This window comes from Schistocerca serialis, chromosome 5 (genome assembly GCF_023864345.2).
Source record: "Schistocerca serialis cubense isolate TAMUIC-IGC-003099 chromosome 5, iqSchSeri2.2, whole genome shotgun sequence".
NCBI lineage: Eukaryota > Metazoa > Arthropoda > Insecta > Orthoptera > Acrididae > Schistocerca > Schistocerca serialis.
In genome coordinates, this window is record NC_064642.1 from 679,613,421 (window position 1) to 679,630,536 (window position 17,116).

A 17,116-nucleotide genomic window follows, 5' to 3' on the forward strand; every position below is an offset into this window, starting at 1 on the left:
CGTGCTCTCGATGGTGTAAGTCAACTACCCTGGCCAGCAAGATCTCCGGATCTGTCCCCCATTGAGCATGTTTGGGACTGGATGAAGCGTCGTCTCACGCGGTCTGCACGTCCAGCACGAACGCTGGTCCAACTAAGGCGCCAGGTGGAAATGGCATGGCAAGCCGTTCCACAGGACTACATCCAGCATCTCTACGATCGTCTCCATGGGAGAATAGCAGCCTGCATTGCTGCGAAAGGTGGATATACACTGTACTAGTGCCGACATTGTGCATGCTCTGTTGCCTGTGTCTATGTGCCTGTGGTTCTGTCAGTGTGATCATGTGATGTATCTGACCCCAGGAATGTGTCAATAAAGTTTCCCCTTCCTGGGACAATGAATTCACGGTGTTCTTATTTCAATTTCCAGGAGTGTATTTTATGTGAATTCTTCCAGTTAATCTCAGTCAGCAGCCTGGCTATAATACGATCAATCTTCTATACACATTCTTCCAGAAATTTAATAGATGTGAGTGATTTCAGTTAATGTTCGGATATCGTTTAGCTAAATTAACTGATTTTACCACCTACTTAGCAGCAAAAGGCTACATTTGTCTTTGTTGGGGATCACGTGCCGATTTCAGCATCTGAATTCCATAAGATATTCTTAGCATTTCGACTTTTCTGTATTTATATGCTCTACCTGAATAAATGCATCCGAACACGCCTATGTAACGTGGAATTGACCACTAGGTTTCACTAGAGACGAACACAACATAATAAACGGGGCCGAGAACTATTATGTCGTTGTTATAGAAGCAGTAACAGCAACATTGATCGGCCCAGGAGGGCTCAGTGCCCCTGAAGTATACTAGTCGTTGGATGTCACCTCAGCAACTAATCCATCAGGGTCATTTCAGAGGATGAATAACTCGTGATTTAAAAATTGATACCAGACGTCAGTCTAGCTCAGTGCGCATCAGGATGTAAAAAGAATGATGTAGAATATTCGAGCAGTTAATCATAAGCCACCCATTTCTGTCGTCTACGCTAAGCGAGATGCTGTAACGACCAACGCAAGTGGGCAGTCGTTGACTGAAAACGAGTAATATGGAGTGATAACTCACGCTATTCCCTGTGGCAATCCGATGGAAGTATTTGGGTTTGGCGAATGGTTGGAGAACGTGTAGTGCCAGCTGCTCGGTGTTACGGAGCGGGTAGGGCGTGGTCCCCTTATTGCGCTTAAGGGTACGCTAAACGGAAGTACACGGACACATTTTAAAGCGTTTTGCACTGCGTACAGAAGAGAAAAAGAAAAGAGGCGCTAATTTTGTGTATCATCATTACATAGCACTCTCCCATAAAGTAGCCCCTGTAAGGCAATGAGCTGAGGACGATAGGATCCCTGAAAGGGACTGACCTACTCAGAGCCTCCCGACTTGAATTCGTGGAACACCTTCGGCATATGTTACAAGGTTAACTCCATTCAGACCACGGCGTCCTTTACCATGTCTGCTTTGGCTTTTGAGGAAGGACCGGCTGCCGTTCGTCCACAGACGTTCAGAAACCTCGTTGAAGTTGGTCTAAGTTGCTTTCATGTCTTCATCCAGGCGAAGGGTGCACATCGTACATAATAATATCCACTAACATATGTCTGGATACTTGTCACCAGATAGTATATTTGTCTCCGTTAAGAACTGAACTGCTTTTGGCTGGCTTGATATTAGACGCATTTTTTTTAATTTTTTTAATTTTTTTTATTAGATGGCAGTACGGATAGTATGCAGCATGCTGAAGATGTAGTACGTGGAATTTTGTGGGACACGACGTGGGTGTGGACTGTTACCTTGTAGACATACCAGTTTGAGTTCCACTTATCGGGCTCCCACGCGCGGCTTTCACGAAAGCGATAAAGGACTTGGCGCGGAAAGACGATATCAAAATGGATCCCGGCGTTGCGATCACGTGTCGCAAACCGCGAGGGCCAATAGTCCCTGTGGGAGTTCCTTCTCAGAGGAGGTTCGCGCATGCGCGCGCTCTGACACGCACCAAGTTGCCTATTGTTTCCTCTTTGTTCTTCAAGGCGTCTGACCGCATCTACTTCACTTACAGATGCAGCGCAAAAGGCAACCCTGTCTTGTAGCTCAAATTCCACATACAATTTATATACTATTCGCCTCATGACGACCAACGACATCACAAAAAAAAACTCGGTACAGACTAATGAAGGCACCATTGCATCCCTGTGGCTTTAGTGACAACTAGATAGTCAAGAAAATATCCGCTGGATGCTGAACCGTAAGCCGCTGAGAAATGACTAATTATGCGTGTCTCAGGAGGAATCGTCAGTATCTAGGGATATGACAGGAACAGGAGCTATCATTCGAAGAAAAAGAGAGTAGTATACATGGGCACTAAAATGGATACCTGGAGTCTTACGAGCATTCATTCATCTTCGATACTGTAAAACATTTCCCTTATCCTGAATATGAGCTCATAACTCCTCAAGCATGCATTTTAGAGGCCATGTTTACCAGAAAACTTTTATTTCTTTTGGTCCATGCAATCCACTACCAAAATATGGAACTTGTAGTAGAAGAGATTTATTTCACAGTGTCGAAGATAAAGAAGTGCTCGTATCTCTTCAGAACTTTGAAACGAAACATGGCAAATGTCCATAATATGACAACAAGCAGATAGAAAAAGTTTAACAGGATTAAATTCTTCGAATTACTAATCGATAATAAATTCAACTGGGTAGAACGTACTACTCAAGCACGTAAAAATTTTTTATTTACAGTCTGGATATGGTCAAGCATGAGTGGTACGAAAGTAAAAAACTCTGCATACTTCCCTTACTTTCGTTCCATAATGTCACTTGCGATCATTTTTTGGTGACTCATTGAGCCTAGCTAAAATTTTTCGGGTCCAGAAGCATGTAATTACGATTGTTCGTTGTGTGGAATTAGGAACATCCTGCAGAAGCTTATTCAAGGTTCAAATGGCTCTGAGCACTATGAGACCTAACGTCTGAGGTCAGCAGTCCCCTAGAACTTAGAACTACTTAAACCTAACTAACCTAAGGACATCACACACAACCATGCCCGAGGCAGGATTCGAAACTGCGACCGTATCGGTCGCGCGGTTCCAGACTGAAGTGCCTAGAACCGCTCGGTCACACCGGCCGGCGCTTATTCAAGGAAGTGAGGTATTGTCTACTACTCCCCGTCATATTTGTTTCTTAAGGTAATGTAACACATATAATATAATTATTAAAAAGTCAGATCACGGAATCAGTGCTAGAGTTACCGATAACTTCCCAAATATTTAAATTCACCTGTAATGCTCCGGATAGGTGTTCATTATTCAGGAACACACCTTTTCAATAGCGTGTCAGCAGGAGTAAGTAGATTTATTACCAAATAAAACTCTGTTTAAGAGGATTCTAAATACTTTTCCGTTGCTATGTCCTTTTACTCCACTGAAACAAAAGTTCAAAAATGCAAGATTGTGTTTTAATTTAGGGGATGATAAAAAACTTGTTCCAAAATACATGGTTATACAAGGCCATGCTCAAAAGTAAGGCCTCAGAATTTTTTGCGTGAAATATCTGAAAGGTTTTTATATGAAACAGACGTTACTAACATTCTCAATACTTCATGTCATGACAACGCCAGCCCACACACGAGCGCTGCTACATCTACAACAATCCGACACCTTGGGTTGACTGTCATCGGTGACCTTCCATACAGTCGCGACTTGGCCCCATCCGATTTACAGCTATTTTCAAAACTTAAACACATCCAGGGACTTCACTTTGTTGAGGATGAAGTGGTGCAATAGATGTGAGGTTGTGGTTCCGTCAACAACATCTGACATTCTACAATGACAGTATCAATAAACACAATGGGGGCCCTGAGTTCGTCACGAGGCAGAATATGTTGAGGACTAAATATGTAAACATGAAAAATGATTATGTAGAAAGTTTTGCTTTACTTATAAAGCTGTAATATTTTTTACATAAAAATGTCGGATACACAAGTTTGTAGAGCATCTACGTACAAGAAGAACCGTATCAAATGACTTACAGTTGACATACTTACCAAAATACGACTGTGTATTACTATTTTACTGTTTACATTTAACACAAACCGAATCACTAAAACAGCGACTGCTGTACCTGCTTTGAATGACATTGTTGTTATTTATCTACTTGTAAAAGTTTCTTCACGAAACTGCGTCGCCTTCTGTTGCTTGTCCCAGTTGAAATGTGTGTCGTTCTATGAAGCAACTGATGCAGCGTCGTGAAGATGGTAAACCCGATTTTGCTCAAGCAGATTATTATCTAGCGATAAGGTCATCAAACGAGTTGCAACATTTCTCGGTTTCTCTCTCCGTGGCAAAATGCAGCCGGGTGAACCACGCGTTGATCGGGCGCGCAATCATCTTACAGTGTCTCGTCCCGCTCTGCTGCCACGTGTAAATAAACTCCAATCCCTCTTAGCTTCGCTATCGCTCTCTCTGTATGCTAGCGGTTCCCCTTCCCACTGTGACACACTAGAAAGTCGTCGAACAGACGCACAGAACTTTAGGACTGTATTCATGGCGTCGGTCTGTTGTAGAATTTTGGAACATGTTTCATTCTCGTGTATTATGACGTTTCTCACCTGTCGCAATGGACATGAGTTCCGGAAACAACGACTATGTGAAACCCAGCTAGCTCTGTTCGTCCACGAGATCCGCAAGGCAATAGATACTGACGCCCAGATTCTCTCTGTGTTCCTTGACTTTCCGAAAGACGTTCGACAGAGTCCCGCCTAACGAACAAGCTACGAGCCTACGGAATATCAGACTAACCTTTTGATAGATTGAAAAGTTTCTTGCAAACAGAAAGTAGTATAGACATAAAATGCAGGCTTTCACGACGGGCGTCTTCTTCAGATAAAACATCGGGGCTGAGAAGCCGTGGTCGATGTACAAAACTGCACTCAGACGTCTCCAGTAAAATGCTGCTAGTTAGGGACAATTAACCATCTATGGGTTGCATCACCGCAGAGACACTGGTGAACCCCTACAGCGTAGGAAAGCTAACAGGCTTCGCCAGCTTTAAACTAGCCGATCAACTGACGACACAGGGAAGCCATATTACACTCTCAACGCAAACACACCTAACAAAAACGCGTACACAGTGCGATCGATTTATGACTAATCGACCACTCATGTAACGACCTTAGTGTGCTACGGGTAGGGACGCTGCAGCTGGCCCAGGAGACTCACAGTTGCCCAGCCAAGCAGTACCCTCGTCGATGGACTCTCATTATAACGATATAAGTTGTGACAACGGTACCGAGCATTGCACGATACCCGAAAATAACAACAGCCTCACCCTTATGTGGTCTGTCACCGATGGCAAGAAAAGCCGCAACTGCTCTTAATACCTGATCAGACTATCGCAGATTTTGTTCGCTGGCCGCTTGCCTTGGTATTTTTTCCCTTCTGCCCCTGAAACCTCTACCCGTCGTTCACATTTCAACAACTATCCTCGATGCGACCGAATTAGTGGGTAATCCCACTCATATGTACGAATAACATCACAGCCCCATATCCCGTGAAGCCCTCGATTGGTAACTAACAAGTATGGAGGTGACAGTACCTTCTCGGAGATTCCCCCTTTACCGTACTAAAAAAAAAAATCATCTACAATTGCAGGAGACATATTCTGCGGTAAAACGACCCATTTTCATCAGAAGATGTCTCCCGTAGTTGTAGCCGAAAGGTCAGGTAGCAGCTTCGCACAGTGACCACGACCTCTCTTCCCGGAAGTTTTTACAGAAGACAGCATGTCATTCTCAACCGGTAGATCTCTTCAGACGTGAAAAATTAATTTCGGCCATACCAGAGGGGACTTGACTAGAAGAAGGGATCGGTTGGTAGGACATGTTTTGAGGCATCAAGGGATCACAAATTTAGCATTGGAGGGCAGCGTGGAGGGTAAAAATCGTAGAGGGAGACCAAGAGATGAATACACTAAGCAGATTCAGAAGGATGTAGGTTGCAGTAGGTACTGGGAGATGAAGAAGCTTGCACAGGATAGAGTAGCATGGAGAGCTGCATCAAACAAGTCTCAGGACTGAAGACCACAACAACAACATACCAGAGGGGAGTGTTACAGTATAACTTCTTTTCTCATCGTACATAAATTAGTAGATAAGGTCGGAAATTTCATTAGGCATTTCGTCGAATACAGCGATTTATAGAGATAAGTCGCAACACTAAGAAATTAAAGCGAAATGCAGGAAGACCTGCAGCGGGTCGACGCTCGGTGCAGGGAGTCGCAAGTGATTCTCAACATAAACATTTTAAACATATTGTGAATATATAAGCAGAAAGACTAGATCTTGTATGACTACACGATTTTAGAACAGTCGCTAGGAAGCAGCTACGTCCGTTAATACACTATGGACTGTCCGCAGTGAGAGATTTCAGTTGGAACGACAATGTAAAATTAATCCCGGGTAAGACAGAGGACACATTGAAAAGAGGCCGGCTGGATCGACCGAGCGGTTCTAGGCGCTTCAGGCTGGATCCGCGTGACCGGTACGGTCTCAGGTTCGAATCCTGCCTCGGGCATGGATGTGTGTGATATATCCTTAGGTTAGTTAGGTTTACTAGGGGACTGATGACATCAGCTGTTAAGTCCCATAGTGCTCAGAGCCATTTGAACCATTTTGAACATTGAGAAGCATTGTAAGAATCATCAGATTTGTAGTCCACCAACAAAGGCGGTATCTTACAAAACATCCGTTAGACCGACACGTGAATATTCCTCGTCAGTCTAGGATCCGTGGCAGATAGGATTGATAGAGGAAACAGAGAAGCTCCAGCGATTTTAGTTACAGGTTCATTTACTAAGCGCGAACGCATCACGGAGAAGCCCAGTTAACTCAAGCTGGCAGACAACGCAGGAGAGGCGTTCTGCATCAAGTTATGTTCTACTGTCAATGTTCCGACAACGTACGTTCCTCGAAGATTCAACCTATGTATTGTTGCGTTCTCGCTTCCCACGCCCGGGTTCCCGGGTTCGATTCCCGGCGGGGTCAGGGATTTTCTCTGCCTCGTGATGGCTGGGTGTTGTGTGCTGTCCTTAGGTTAGTTAGGTTTAAGTAGTTCTAAGTTCTAGGGGACTGATGACCATAGATGTTAAGTCCCATAGTGCTCAGAGCCATTTGACCCATATGTATTGTTGTTACGTACACCTCGCGAGAATGACACGAAGAAATCAGTGGGATTCCCGTGACTTACTTGCGAATGGAACAGCAGAAGAGCAAGGTGGCAGTGGTATACAAAATACCCTCCACTAAACACCGTGAGCTATTTTGCAGGGGATAGATCTAGATGCAGAAAGAATGTACTACTTTAAGAGCCTGGCAGAGCCACGACAAACGCTGGTACGGCAAGGAACATAGTGAGACGCCGGGCCCTGTCGGAGCCCCTGCCCTCGCCCGGTGTCTCAGGCAGAGTCGTGCACGGCGCCCCAGCGGCCTCGCTCAACGCTGCCGGCTAATTTCCCCAGCCAGAGGCGGCTCCCGGCGGGCACGGCTGCGGCCGCCCCTATCTGCAGGCTAACGACCCCTGGCGGGGCCACCTTTCCCTTCCTTTCCTCTCCTTTCTGTTCTGCCGCCATCTCCATGGCGCACCGCGCCAGCTTCCACTCCTTCCAAATAGGCCGCCCTGCTTTCCTTCGGATATGTCGTCCTCGCTGCAGCACGACGTCTTGTCCCATCGCTGCTATGTCTCCCCAACTGATACTTGCCTAGAATAACGTCTTACCTTCTTCAGTATGTATTTCATATGGGACCACTTGTAGCAGGAAAGACGACAAATACACACGATGACATAAAGCGCTGTCCAGCCATATTAATGTGACTACCTGCCAAACCATCTTTATCACGGCGGATCACTATGGGACGTGTCGGTGAGGTTCTGGAAGATACAGTCAGAATTGTGCAGCATTTCCGACTCCACGGACAGCTGCTCAAAGTTAAGCAGCTGAGGATGTATGGCGCGTGCAGGCCGAGCGAGGTGGTCCGACGGAATCTCTATAGAGTTTAAATGTGGGGAATCTGGTGGCCAGGGGAATACTGGCGGCCAGGGGAGTACAGCGGACTTACCTTGTATACAAAATGGTTCAAATGGCTCTGAGCACTGTGGAAAGCCAGATATCACTTCTGTTCTACTCGATGATTTACCGTCTGTCACTACGAACTGTGACGTCTCTGAGGTCATCAGTCCCATAGAACTTAGAACTACTTAAATCTAACTAACCTAAGGACATCACACACATCCATACCCGAGGCAGGCTTCGAACCTGCGACCGTAGCAGCAGCGCGGTTCCGGACTGAAGCGCCTAGAACCGCTCAGCCACAGCGGCCGGCCCTTGTGTACACTGTGAGCTGTGTGACACGGTGCATTGTCTTCCTGACAGATGTTATCATGCCATGCCGAAGAGAAACAAACTACATTTAGGGGTGGACATGAACCCCAAGGATAGATGCGTTGAGCAACTGTGCCTACCATAGTGACGAGTTCACCCAGGAAATGCCACAGACACATTCCGCAGTACATAACGCACGCTCCTCGGGTTTGGAATGGAACCCTTCCCATGATTTCTCCAGGGTGTTTCCTCTCTGATGGCCCTGATGGCCATCCTTCTGACGGAGCATCTGATGGTGATGAAGTGGTGCAAGCAGATGTGAGGCTGTGGTTAAGTCTACATGACGGTATCAATAAACTGGCTTCTCATTGGGGCCAATGAGTTCGTCGCGAGACAGACTATGTCGAGAACTAAATATCTAAACATGAAAAATAAAGATGTAGAAAGTTAATTATGTTTTCTTTACTTATAACGCATTTATATATTTCACATAAAAATTAGGAGGCATTATTTTTCACCACGCCCTGGTATAATATTATGCCCAATGGAACCGTTGTAGAGCTTATACGTACAAGAAGATCCGTAACAAAAGGCTTACAGTTGACGTACTTACCAACACAGGATTGTGCATTACTAATTTATTATTTACATTAAACACAATCCGAATCACTAAAACAGCGACTGCTGTAACTGCTTTAAATGAGATTGTTGTTAGACTATTATCTACTTGTAAAAGATCGTACTTAAATTCTTCACGAAACTGAGTCGGCTTCTCTTGCTAGGCCCAGCTGAAAAGTTTACCGCTCTGTGAAGCAACTAATGTGGCGTCGTGAAGACGTTAAGTCCGATTTTGCTCAAGCAGATTATTATCTGGCTACAAGGTCATCAAACGAGTTACAACATTTCTCAGTTTCTCTCTCCGTGTCACAAGGCAGCCGGGTGAACAACGCGGGGATCGAGCCCACAACCGTCTTACTTATACAATGTCTCACCCCGCTCTGCCACGTGTAAGTAAACTTCAACCCCTTTCAGCTTCGCTATCGCTCCCTCTGTCTGCTAACGGCTCCCCTTCCCACTGTGACATAGTAGAAAGTCATCGAACAGACGCACCGAACTATAGGCCTATATCCTTGGAGCCGGTCTCTTGTATAATTCTGATAGACGTTGCATGCACGTGTATTATGACGTTTCTCATCTGTTCGAGCCAGAATATGGGTTCCGGAAACAAAGACCGTGTGAAACCCAGCTAGCTCTGTTCGTCCACGAGATGCGCAAGGCAATAGATACCGGCGCCCAGGTACCCGCTGTGTACCTTAATATCACCATCTGAAAACGCCACCCGTCGCTACTCTGGACATCAAGTTGCGGTACTGGAGTGCAAATTCCAGCTTTAGTCGCCGATGAAAAGCAGTCAGCATGGGTGCGTGAAACAGGCACATGCTGCAGAGGCCCGTAAGAAAAAAAAGTTCTCCGAAATGTCGGTGAGAATATTCTGTTAGTAGCTCTTTGTTCATCTGGGTGGACAGCTGCACGTCTATTCGCCCTTACAAACCTCCATAGACGTCATTCACAACTGTCATCTATCTACATCTACATGTACATCTACATGGTTACTCTGTAATTCACACTTAAGTGCCTGGCAGAGGGTTCATCGAACAATTTTCCTACTACCTCTCTGCCATTCCACTCTCGAATGGCGCGTGGGAAAAAGGAACACCTAAATCTTTCCGTTCAAGCTCTGATTTCTCCTATTTTATTATGACGATCATTTCTCCATACGTAGGTGGGTGTCAACAAAATATTTTCGCATTCGGAAGAGAAAGTTGGTGATTGAAATTTCGTAAACAGATCTTGCCGCAAAGAAAATCGCCTTCCTTTCAGTGACTGCCACCCCAACTCGCGTATCATACTAATGACACTCTCAACCTATTGCGCGATAACACGAAACGAACTGCCCTTCTTTACACTTCCTCGATGTCCTCCGTCAATCCCACCTGGTAAGGATCCCATACTGTGCAGCAATAATCCAGCAGAGGACGGACAAGTGTAATGTAGGCTGTCTCTTTAGTGGGTTTGTCACGTCTTGTAAGTGTTCTGCCAACAAAGCGCAGTCTTCGTTTCGCCTTCCCCACGATATTATCTATGTGGTCTTTCCAATTTAAGTTGCCCGTAATTGTAATTCCTGGGTATTTAGTCGAATTGACAGCCCTTAGATTTGTCAAATTTACCGTATACCCAAAATTTATCGGATTTCTTTTAATACCCATGTGGTCTCACACTTTTCTTTGTTTAGTGCCAATGTCCACTTTTCGCAACATACAGAAATTCTCTCTAGACCATTTTGTAATTGGAATTGATCGTCTGATGATTTTACTAGACGGTAAACCACAGCGTCATCTGCAAACTATCTAAGGGGGCTGCCCAGATTATCACTTAGATCATTTATGTAAATCAGGAACAGCAGAGGGCCTATGACACTACCTTGCGGAACGCCAGATATCACTTCTGTTCTACTCGATGATTTACCGTCTATCACTACGAACTGTGACCTCTCCGAGAAGTAATCACGAATCCAGTCACACAACTGAGACGATACTCAATATGCACGCAATTTGATCAATTGTCACTTGTGAGGAACGGTATCAAAAACCTGCTGGAAATCTAGGAATATGGAATCGATCTGAGAACCCTTGTCGACAGCACTCATTACTTCGTGAGAATAAAGAGCTAGCTGTGTTGCAAAAGAACGATATTTTCTGAATCCGTTATGGTTATGTATCAATAAGTCATTTTCTTCAAGGTGAGTCATAGTGGTCGAGTACACTATATGTTCCAAACTCCTACTGTAAATTGAGGTCAGTGATATAGGTCTGTAATTCAATGGGTCACTGCTATTTCTTTCTTGAATATTGGTGTAACCTGTACTACTTTCCAGGCTTTAGGAACAGACCTTTCGTCAAGTGAGAGGTTGTATATGATTGCTAAGAAAGGCGCTATTGTGTCTGCATATTCTGAAAGAAACCTGATTGATATACCATCTGGACCGGAAGACTTGCCTTTCTTGAAATGATTCGCATCACCTAAGATATCTACTTTTATGTCACTCATGCTGACGGCAGTTCTGGTTTCGAATTCTGGGATATTTACTTCGTTTTATGTCGTGAAGACCCGTGGTACACAACTGTTGTCTCGCCGATGGTTTATATAGCGTCATTTTGCACAAAAGTTACACTTTAACCACAGCGGCAATCGAACACTTTACAGACATAGCCGTTTCTGAAGTTCTTCAACTCTTGGACAATGATTATGCCTTTTTGGACGTGCGTTTCCGCATATTGACAACGTGTGCACCGTTTTTCTGTGTCACTCCGACATGCTTTATGTACCCTCCACTTTTAATGCTGCCACCTGGTTTCTATGATTGCGCTGGTGTTGAACATATGCAGTGGTCCCATTAATATGGCTGAACTGTGTACAATATCTGTGGGACCAGAACTTTTCGACCTGTGTCAACGACAGTACCGGGATGAGACCTGAGATACCTGCAGCGACGAAAGTACATGCGCCAACGAACACATGCAGCCGAGCCTGACGGCAATAGCAGGAGATGCAGTTCCCACAACAGTGGCATATGCAAATAAAAACGTGGAATAAGGACTAAATGTGTAGTCACTGAAGTTTCATGAAAACAGTTGTTCATTGCACTGTAATATTAGTAACAGAAATATAGAAATAGCACAGGTTGTAACATAGCGTAGAGGCAGAATCACGACATCTGAGGTCAGAGAGTGAAATGGTAATATTACCGATGGCAGTGCCACTAAGGCAGAGGTGCTGAACACAGTTTTACGAAAACCGTTCACCAAACAATATGATGACAGTATCCCGGAACTGCATCAAGAATACCTGCCAACGTGATTAAGGCGCAAATATCCTCGCTGTAGCGTAGCAGCTTAAACCTGTATCTTTGCTACTGCATAAAGCCAAGTCGTTGTTTGACGTTGTTACTAAAAATCTCTTGACCATTTTACTTCACATTTTACGCTACACTCTAATGACCATTCGGACAGACAAAGTTTATAGATATTTTAAATATAGGTACCGGTGTATAATATATAGCCCGCAGCTCGTGGTCGTGCGGTAGCGTTCTCGCTTCCGGCGCCCGGGTTACCGGGTTCGATTCCCGGCGGGGTCAGGGATTTTCTCTGCCTCGTGATGGCTGGGTGTTGTGTGATGTCCTTAGGTTAGTTAGGTTTAAGTAGTTCTAAGTTCTAGGGGACTGATGACCACAGATGTTAAGTCCTATAGTGCTCATTGCCATTTGAACCATTTTTGATGTGCAGGTTTCCTGTTACAACGGACTGCGGGAAAGAAAATGCAGTGATGGCCTCTGCATTGCACAGATTTGCTTTCTTCGTCGCAGTTATTTTTAACGATGATAGCAGTACATTTAAGCCATTAGACAAATGATTTCTCCCATGCATATTTTTTTGCGTTATTATGTTTCCAAACAGACTTTGTGCAAACAACGATGTGGTGTTTTACTTTCTTCTTCGCAGCGGATTTAACAGAAAACCGGAAACCTTTACGGTTAGAATACTACTACGGAATCTGAATTTGCACCAACAACTACTATGGAACAAGGTCAGAGAGCAGAGAGAAAGAGTTTGTCGAGGTAAAGAGAGGGGGTGGGGAATGGACATAGAGAAGGGGGAGGAGGAGTTGGAACGAGAGGGGCCATGTGAAGATGCTGAGCCTTAGAGAACAGTTTGTTAGTTAGTGGATCAGGCGATGCTTTAATAGTCAGTGACAGCTGCAAATGATCAAGCTCTCCTGTGGCATACAACTGTATCACGTTAACTAAATCTTTTTACCTTTACGTAATAAAGTGAATTAACATTTCATATGTTTCAGTTCAGATGAGCCATCACCCAGAACAATCAAGGAACCCACAGCTATAGCCAGACGACTGCAGTTTCGTCTGTTCATAACAAAAGGCAAATCATCTGGTGCAGATTGTATATCAGTTATGTTCCTTCCACAATATACTGATACCATACTGCCATACTTAGCAACCGTATACAACCGCTCGCTCGACGAAACATCCGTACCATAAAACTGGAGAGTTTCACAGGTCACACCAATACTCAAGAGAGGAAATAGAAGTAATCCGATCAATTACATACCCTTATCACCGACGTCGATTTGCAGTAGATTTTTGAAATTTTGTTCCAAGATAATGAATTACATCGGAGGAAACGGTATATTGATACATTGTTAGTACGCATTAAGGAAATATCGTTGTCAGGAAACAGGAGTAGATCTTCATTGACAGAAAGTAATGAGATCTATCGACAGAGGATCCCAAACTGATCGCATGTTTCTAGATTTCCATAAGAATTTTAACACTGTTCCTCACAGCTACTTCTAAAGAAATTGTTTGCTTATGGAGTAATGTTTCAGTCGTGCGAATAAATTCGCAGTTTTCTGGCAGAACCGTCACAGTAAGTAATTATCGACGGAAAGTTATCGAGAAACACAGCAATATCTTGCGTCTCCCAGGGAAGTGTTCCAGCATCCAGCTATTTCTAGTCTATGTAAACGATTTAGGAGACAATCTGAGCAACTCTCTTAGATTGTTTGCAGATGATGCTTTCCATTACCATCTAGTAAAGCCATCAGAACATCAAAACCAATTGCAAAATGATTTACACGAGACATCTGGATTTCGTGTTTCGTATTTCAGTCCTCGAATACATGGTGCAGGTCGTTCTCTGTCAGGTCTTCCAGAATCGCCTCACTTTTCTTGAGCACTGTTTCAGAGCTCTCAAAAAGAATGCCCCGAAGACTTTCCTGTGATAAGAATAAGACCAAACACAGACTGCAAGATCGGGGCTATAAGGCGGATTCGAAACACAGGTAATGTTGAAATGAGCCAGAAACTGCATGACGTGCGGTTCTAGGCGCTACAGTCTGGAATCGCGCGACCGCTGCGGTCGTAGATTCGAATCCTGCCTCGGGCTTGGATGTGTGTGATGTCCTTAGGTTAGTTAGGTTTAAGTAGCTCTAATTTCTAGGGGACTGATGACATCAAAAGGCAGATTGTCACCATGAAGTCGCCACTCACTCCGAAAAAGTTCTGGACCTTCCTTGCCATGTTCTTCCTCAGTTTAGTAGATAGTGACGTGCAGTATGCGGCTGTAACAATAGTGTGAGGGGGGAACTGCATACTGGTAAATCATTGCATGACACCATCACTTTCCCTGCAGATGGAACAACCTTCTCCTTTTTGATGGCGGAGAACCTGGCAAATTCGAGACTGTACTGGCTAGTTTTCTTTCAGTATCATAAAGAAGTAGACATGGCTCATCACCGGTGACGATACCAGAAACGCATCCTCTCCGCATCAAAAAGACGCAGCACCTTACGGCTTCCCTCCTTTCGAACAGCCGTTGGTTCGGGAGTCAACAGACGTGAAATCCACGGGTCATATGGATATGACCATGCACAATCGTAAAGACACTATCGATGAATTCTTAACACTTAAATGATGTTACTTAACGTCATTCATCGATCCTATCAGACAATCACTGCAGCAGACTTAATGCTGACACAATAGCAGTAGAAGCCGAAACAGCAAACCACCTTGCGTAACACAAAAGAGTAGGTCTTCTTTGGCGTCCATCTAAACATTGTCTCACGAGGCAGTGCTTTCCTACCGTTCGCCTGATGCAGCCTTTCGTTACGTTTCAGTGGTTGTATGGTCTAAGGGAGGATGTAATGGATTTTGGTCCAGAAGTCGATTTTTCAAAAATATTATTTTCTTGATCTACCCAGTTTAATATATGTTGTGTGTGAATTTTATCGTGATAGCAGCTTTATAAGTGCCTTTAAACTGTTAAACTGATTAACTCTGCACTCTCAGCCACTTCACCTTTTCCGACATTTGGGAAACTGCTTGCTTCCGGTCGCAGGTTCGAATCCTGCCTCGGGCATGGATGTGTGTGATGTCCTTAGGTTAGTTAGGTTTAAGTAGTTCTAAGTTCTAGGGGACTGATAACCACAGCAGTTGAGTCCCATAGTGCTCAGAGCCATTTGAACCATTTTTTGCTTCAGCGGAATTGTTGTCAGTGTGAAGGCTATTTTCTTTCGATATCTTTGGCTGACATCTATATCTCTGGCTGACATCTATATCTTTGCCTGAAAACTTTCTTGCATGTGGTTTATTTACGTTTTGACAATACTCACACATATTAGTAAATGGAAGGTTGAATTCGCAAACCTTTATGTGGAAGTCAAGATTTATGCATAATGGTTGGTGGAATAACTGTGTTTAGGAAACGGAGGTTTCATGGAAATCGGTTTACCAACAAAAAAGAAGAAACAGCTCGAAATGAAGAACGTAAGCTCTCAGATTCAGCATCGAAACTTGGGACAGGAGAATTGTACAGGTGCGTGAATGATGTTGATATGGATTCCAGTGGATTCAGGCTTCGTGATTGAGAGCTTCCCTACCAGGCTATAAAGATAGGTGTAAAAATACGGAATGCATGAACGTTGTTGAAGAAAGAAGAGTGGGAACATCTTGTAATTTTAAATTAATTTGTATTTCTTGTGGCTATGAATTTTCATTTTTCCTCCTCCAAAAAAACTGACACTGATACCTATGAAAGCAATTGTAGGTTAGTATATGCCCTGAGCTGCCAAGGTCAGGGCAGGGAAGAGATAATGTATTGTGTGCTTTTCTGAACATGCTTCCATCTCGTGCAAGGTTTCAAAAAAGAAAGAGAGAAATGTCTGATGCTGTACGCGATACTGCCAAAGTTTCTATGATGAAAGCAGTGGAGGAATTGGTGGAAATACACCAAAAAGAAATAGATCCTGGGGTAGATATTCATGACAGTGAATGTCCTACAAATGTTACTCATCTGTGTGTGACCGTAAATGGGACCTGGATGAAAAGGGGGTCACACATCTCGGTACGGAATTGCAGCCGTTATTGGTACTGACACAGGTAAAGTTTTAGGTCTTACAATTATCTCTAAATTCTGCCACCAGTGTGCAACAAGGAAAATGTCCAACGATGAAGACAGAGAAAAACTGTGGCAAGAAAAGCATGCAGCAGCATGCTCTAAAGATTATAGTGGCTTAAGGAGGGGGGGGGGGGGGGCATGGAGGCTTGAGGATGTTCTCTAGATCCGAGACCGATATGGTGTTAAATATACTAAATACCTTGGTTATGGGTACTCCTCTTCGTTCAAAACTGTAACAGATAAAAATCCGTACAATACAACAATAGAAAAGTCAGAAGGTGTTGGACACATTCAAAAGAGGGTTGGTGGTAGGCTTCATCGCTCTCTGAAAGAGAAGAAACTTGAAGTACTTGAGGATGGAAAACCACAAGGAGGAAATGGCAGGCTTGCTATGGAAGAAATTGTTTCTCTTCAGTTATTTTATGAGAGAGCTATCAGGAAAAACACACATAATTTAGAGGCAATAAGGCGTGCTGTATGGGCAATTTTTTTCCACAAACTATCCACTGACCAAACACCAATGCACAATGTGTGTCCGAAAGACGACTGGTGTAAGTTCAACAACAGAAATAAGACGTATTCACATAATCGCCAGAACCTGTTGTGAATGCAGTAATTAAGCCACCCACTTAGGTTTCATGCAAACCGTGACTTATTGAAGAAGTGTCTTC